Below are 5,746 nucleotides of genomic sequence, written 5' to 3' on the forward strand. Positions count from 1 at the left end.
GCATTCATCAATTATGTGAAGAACCAAAGGTCAACAGGAGTGAAGATAGGACCGATTAGAGATAAAGGTGGGAAGATGTGCTTGGAGGCTGTGGAAGTGAGCGAGGCCCTCAATGAATACTTATTTAACCATATATCCAGATAACAATGGCAGCACGGAAACAGGCCATCTCGGACCTTCCAGTCCGTGCCGAAAGCTTACTCTCACCTACTCCCACCGAACTGCATTCAGCCAATAACCTTCCATTCCTTTCCTGTCCATATACCTATCCAATTTTACTTCAAGTGACAATATAGAACCTGCCTCCAACTCTTCTACTGGAAGCTCGTTACACACAGTTACCACTCTTTGAGTAAAGAAGTTGACCCTCGTGTTACCCCTGAACTTTTGTCCCTTAATTCTCAACTGATGTCGTCTTCTTTGAATCTCCCCGATTCTTAGTGGAAAAAAGCCTATCCACGTCAACTCTATCTATACCCCCATAATTTTAAATACCTTCATCAATACCCCCCTCAACCTTCTACACTCCAAAGAATAAAGACCTAACTTACTCCAAATTCGGCCGCACCAATTCCTTGTACAATTTTATCATTATATCCCAAATCCCATACTCAATGCAGGGATTTATAAGGCCAGCATACCAAAAGTTTACTCAACAGCCTATCCACATGAGATTCCACCTTCATGGAACACTGCCCCATTATACCTAGATCACTCTGTTCCACTGCATTCTTCAATGTCCTACCATTTACCAAGCACATCCTATTTGGATTATCGACTAATGTTCGACTGGGTTGCGGATAGATCGATGCTAGAAGCATAGTAGAAAAGTTCAGGAGGCACAGAAGAGGGTTTGAACTAGATTTGCGGGGGGAGGAGAACCAGAGTGTAGGAGCAGATAGTGAGGTGTAGGAGGATAAAGGTCATGCGAGTACTGCAAGTATAGTGCACGGAGTAAAGTCAGATCTAACATATAGAGAGGCTTTGAGCAAAGAGAAACAGAATAAAGGGTACAAAGTTAGTAACGTAGAAGGGCTACAGTGTGTGTACTTCAATGCAAGAAGCATCAGGAACAAAGGTGATGAACTGTGAGCTTGGATACGTACATGGAATTATGATGTAGTGGCCATTACAGAGACTTGTCTGGAACCAGGGCAGGAATGGAATCTCAATATTTCTGGATTTCAGTGCTTTAAAAGTGATAGAGGGGGGGAAGGGGGGAGGAGTGGTGGCTTTACTGGTCAGGGAGACTATTACAGATACAGAAAGGGTGGGTAATGTAGCAGGATCCTCTTTTGAGTCAGTATGTGTGGAAATCAGGAACAGGACGGGAGCAGTTACACGACTGGGGGTATTCTACAGGCACCCTGGTAGCGGCAGAGATACCGAGGAGCAGAATGGGAAGCAGATTTTGGAAAGGTGCAAAAAAAACAAGGTGGTTATCATGGGTGACTTTAACTTACTCAATATTGCTTGGCATCTGATTAGTTCCAATGCTTTAGACGGAGCAGAGTTTGTTAAGTGTGTATAGGATGGATTCCTGTCACAGTATTTTGACAGGTCGACCTGGGGTAATGCCACACTAGATCTTGTATTAGGTAACGAACCGGGTCAGGTCACTGATCTGTCAGTGGGTGAACATCTGGGGGACAGTGATCTCCGTTCCCTGGCCATTACCATTATAATGGAAAAGGATAGAATCAAACAGGACAGGAACATTTTTAGTTAGGGAAGGGCAAATTATGAGGCTATAAGACTAGAACTTACGGGTGTGAATTGGGATGATTTCTTTGCAGGGAAATGTACTAGGGACATGTGGTCGATGTTTAGAGATCTCTTGCAGGATGTTAAGGATAAACCTGTCCCAGTGAGGAAGATAAAGAATGATAGGGTGAAGGAACCACAGGTGCAATTGAGGTGGAGAATCTACTCAGATGTAAGAAGGCAGCATACGTGAGGTTTAGGAAGCAAGGATCAGATGGGTCTATTGAGGAATATAGGGTAGCTGGAAAGGAGCTTACGAAGGAGCTGAGGAGAGGAATAAGGGGCATGAGAAGCCCTTGGCGAGTAGGGCAAATATAAACACCAAGGCATTCTTCAATTATGTGAAGAACCAAAGGTTAACAGGAGTGAAGATAGGACCGATTAGAGATAAAGGTGGGAAGATGTGCTTGGAGGCTGTGGAAGTGAGCGAGGCCCTCAATGAATACTTATTTAACCATATATCCAGATAACAATGGCAGCACGGAAACAGGCCATCTCGGACCTTCCAGTCCGTGCCGAAAGCTTACTCTCACCTACTCCCACCGAACTGCATTCAGCCAATAACCTTCCATTCCTTTCCTGTCCATATACCTATCCAATTTTACTTCAAGTGACAATATAGAACCTGCCTCCAACTCTTCTACTGGAAGCTCGTTACACACAGTTACCACTCTTTGAGTAAAGAAGTTGACCCTCGTGTTACCCCTGAACTTTTGTCCCTTAATTCTCAACTGATGTCGTCTTCTTTGAATCTCCCCGATTCTTAGTGGAAAAAAGCCTATCCACGTCAACTCTATCTATACCCCCATAATTTTAAATACCTTCATCAATACCCCCCTCAACCTTCTACACTCCAAAGAATAAAGACCTAACTTACTCCAAATTCGGCCGCACCAATTCCTTGTACAATTTTATCATTATATCCCAAATCCCATACTCAATGCAGGGATTTATAAGGCCAGCATACCAAAAGTTTACTCAACAGCCTATCCACATGAGATTCCACCTTCATGGAACACTGCCCCATTATACCTAGATCACTCTGTTCCACTGCATTCTTCAATGTCCTACCATTTACCAAGCACATCCTATTTGGATTATCGACTAATGTTCGACTGGGTTGCGGATAGATCGATGCTAGAAGCATAGTAGAAAAGTTCAGGAGGCACAGAAGAGGGTTTGAACTAGATTTGCGGGGGGAGGAGAACCAGAGTGTAGGAGCAGATAGTGAGGTGTAGGAGGATAAAGGTCATGCGAGTACTGCAAGTATAGTGCACGGAGTAAAGTCAGATCTAACATATAGAGAGGCTTTGAGCAAAGAGAAACAGAATAAAGGGTACAAAGTTAGTAACGTAGAAGGGCTACAGTGTGTGTACTTCAATGCAAGAAGCATCAGGAACAAAGGTGATGAACTGTGAGCTTGGATACGTACATGGAATTATGATGTAGTGGCCATTACAGAGACTTGTCTGGAACCAGGGCAGGAATGGAATCTCAATATTTCTGGATTTCAGTGCTTTAAAAGTGATAGAGGGGGGGAAGGGGGGAGGAGTGGTGGCTTTACTGGTCAGGGAGACTATTACAGATACAGAAAGGGTGGGTAATGTAGCAGGATCCTCTTTTGAGTCAGTATGTGTGGAAATCAGGAACAGGACGGGAGCAGTTACACGACTGGGGGTATTCTACAGGCACCCTGGTAGCGGCAGAGATACCGAGGAGCAGAATGGGAAGCAGATTTTGGAAAGGTGCAAAAAAAACAAGGTGGTTATCATGGGTGACTTTAACTTACTCAATATTGCTTGGCATCTGATTAGTTCCAATGCTTTAGACAGAGCAGAGTTTGTTAAGTGTGTATAGGATGGATTCCTGTCACAGTATTTTGACAGGTCGACCTGGGGTAATGCCACACTAGATCTTGTATTAGGTAACGAACCGGGTCAGGTCACTGATCTGTCAGTGGGTGAACATCTGGGGGACAGTGATCTCCGTTCCCTGGCCATTACCATTATAATGGAAAAGGATAGAATCAAACAGGACAGGAACATTTTTAGTTAGGGAAGGGCAAATTATGAGGCTATAAGACTAGAACTTACGGGTGTGAATTGGGATGATTTCTTTGCAGGGAAATGTACTAGGGACATGTGGTCGATGTTTAGAGATCTCTTGCAGGATGTTAAGGATAAACCTGTCCCAGTGAGGAAGATAAAGAATGATAGGGTGAAGGAACCACAGGTGCAATTGAGGTGGAGAATCTACTCAGATGTAAGAAGGCAGCATACGTGAGGTTTAGGAAGCAAGGATCAGATGGGTCTATTGAGGAATATAGGGTAGCTGGAAAGGAGCTTAAGAAGGAGCTGAGGAGAGGAACAAGGGGCATGAGAAGGCCTTGGGGAATAGGGTAAATATAAACACCAAGGCATTCATCAATTATGTGAAGAACCAAAGGTCAACAGGAGTGAAGATAGGACCGATTAGAGATAAAGGTGGGAAGATGTGCTTGGAGGCTGTGGAAGTGAGCGAGGCCCTCAATGAATACTTATTTAACCATATATCCAGATAACAATGGCAGCACGGAAACAGGCCATCTCGGACCTTCCAGTCCGTGCCGAAAGCTTACTCTCACCTACTCCCACCGAACTGCATTCAGCCAATAACCTTCCATTCCTTTCCTGTCCATATACCTATCCAATTTTACTTCAAGTGACAATATAGAACCTGCCTCCAACTCTTCTACTGGAAGCTCGTTACACACAGTTACCACTCTTTGAGTAAAGAAGTTGACCCTCGTGTTACCCCTGAACTTTTGTCCCTTAATTCTCAACTGATGTCGTCTTCTTTGAATCTCCCCGATTCTTAGTGGAAAAAAGCCTATCCACGTCAACTCTATCTATACCCCCATAATTTTAAATACCTTCATCAATACCCCCCTCAACCTTCTACACTCCAAAGAATAAAGACCTAACTTACTCCAAATTCGGCCGCACCAATTCCTTGTACAATTTTATCATTATATCCCAAATCCCATACTCAATGCAGGGATTTATAAGGCCAGCATACCAAAAGTTTACTCAACAGCCTATCCACATGAGATTCCACCTTCATGGAACACTGCCCCATTATACCTAGATCACTCTGTTCCACTGCATTCTTCAATGTCCTACCATTTACCAAGCACATCCTATTTGGATTATCGACTAATGTTCGACTGGGTTGCGGATAGATCGATGCTAGAAGCATAGTAGAAAAGTTCAGGAGGCACAGGAGAGGGTTTGAACTAGATTTGCGGGGGGAGGAGAACCAGAGTGTCAGAGCAGATAGTGAGGTGTAGGAGGATAAAGGTCATGCGAGTACTGCAAGTATAGTGCACGGAGTAAAGTCAGATCTAACATATAGAGAGGCTTTGAGCAAAGAGAAACAGAATAAAGGGTACAAAGTTAGTAACGTAGAAGGGCTACAGTGTGTGTACTTCAATGCAAGAAGCATCAGGAACAAAGGTGATGAACTGTGAGCTTGGATACGTACATGGAATTATGATGTAGTGGCCATTACAGAGACTTGTCTGGAACCAGGGCAGGAATGGAATCTCAATATTTCTGGATTTCAGTGCTTTAAAAGTGATAGAGGGGGGGAAGGGGGGAGGAGTGGTGGCTTTACTGGTCAGGGAGACTATTACAGATACAGAAAGGGTGGGTAATGTAGCAGGATCCTCTTTTGAGTCAGTATGTGTGGAAATCAGGAACAGGACGGGAGCAGTTACACGACTGGGGGTATTCTACAGGCACCCTGGTAGCGGCAGAGATACCGAGGAGCAGAATGGGAAGCAGATTTTGGAAAGGTGCAAAAAAAACAAGGTGGTTATCATGGGTGACTTTAACTTACTCAATATTGCTTGGCATCTGATTAGTTCCAATGCTTTAGACGGAGCAGAGTTTGTTAAGTGTGTATAGGATGGATTCCTGTCACAGTATTTTGACAGGTCGAC

Source organism: Hypanus sabinus, unplaced genomic scaffold, assembly GCF_030144855.1.
Source record: "Hypanus sabinus isolate sHypSab1 unplaced genomic scaffold, sHypSab1.hap1 scaffold_1087, whole genome shotgun sequence".
Lineage (NCBI taxonomy): Eukaryota > Metazoa > Chordata > Chondrichthyes > Myliobatiformes > Dasyatidae > Hypanus > Hypanus sabinus.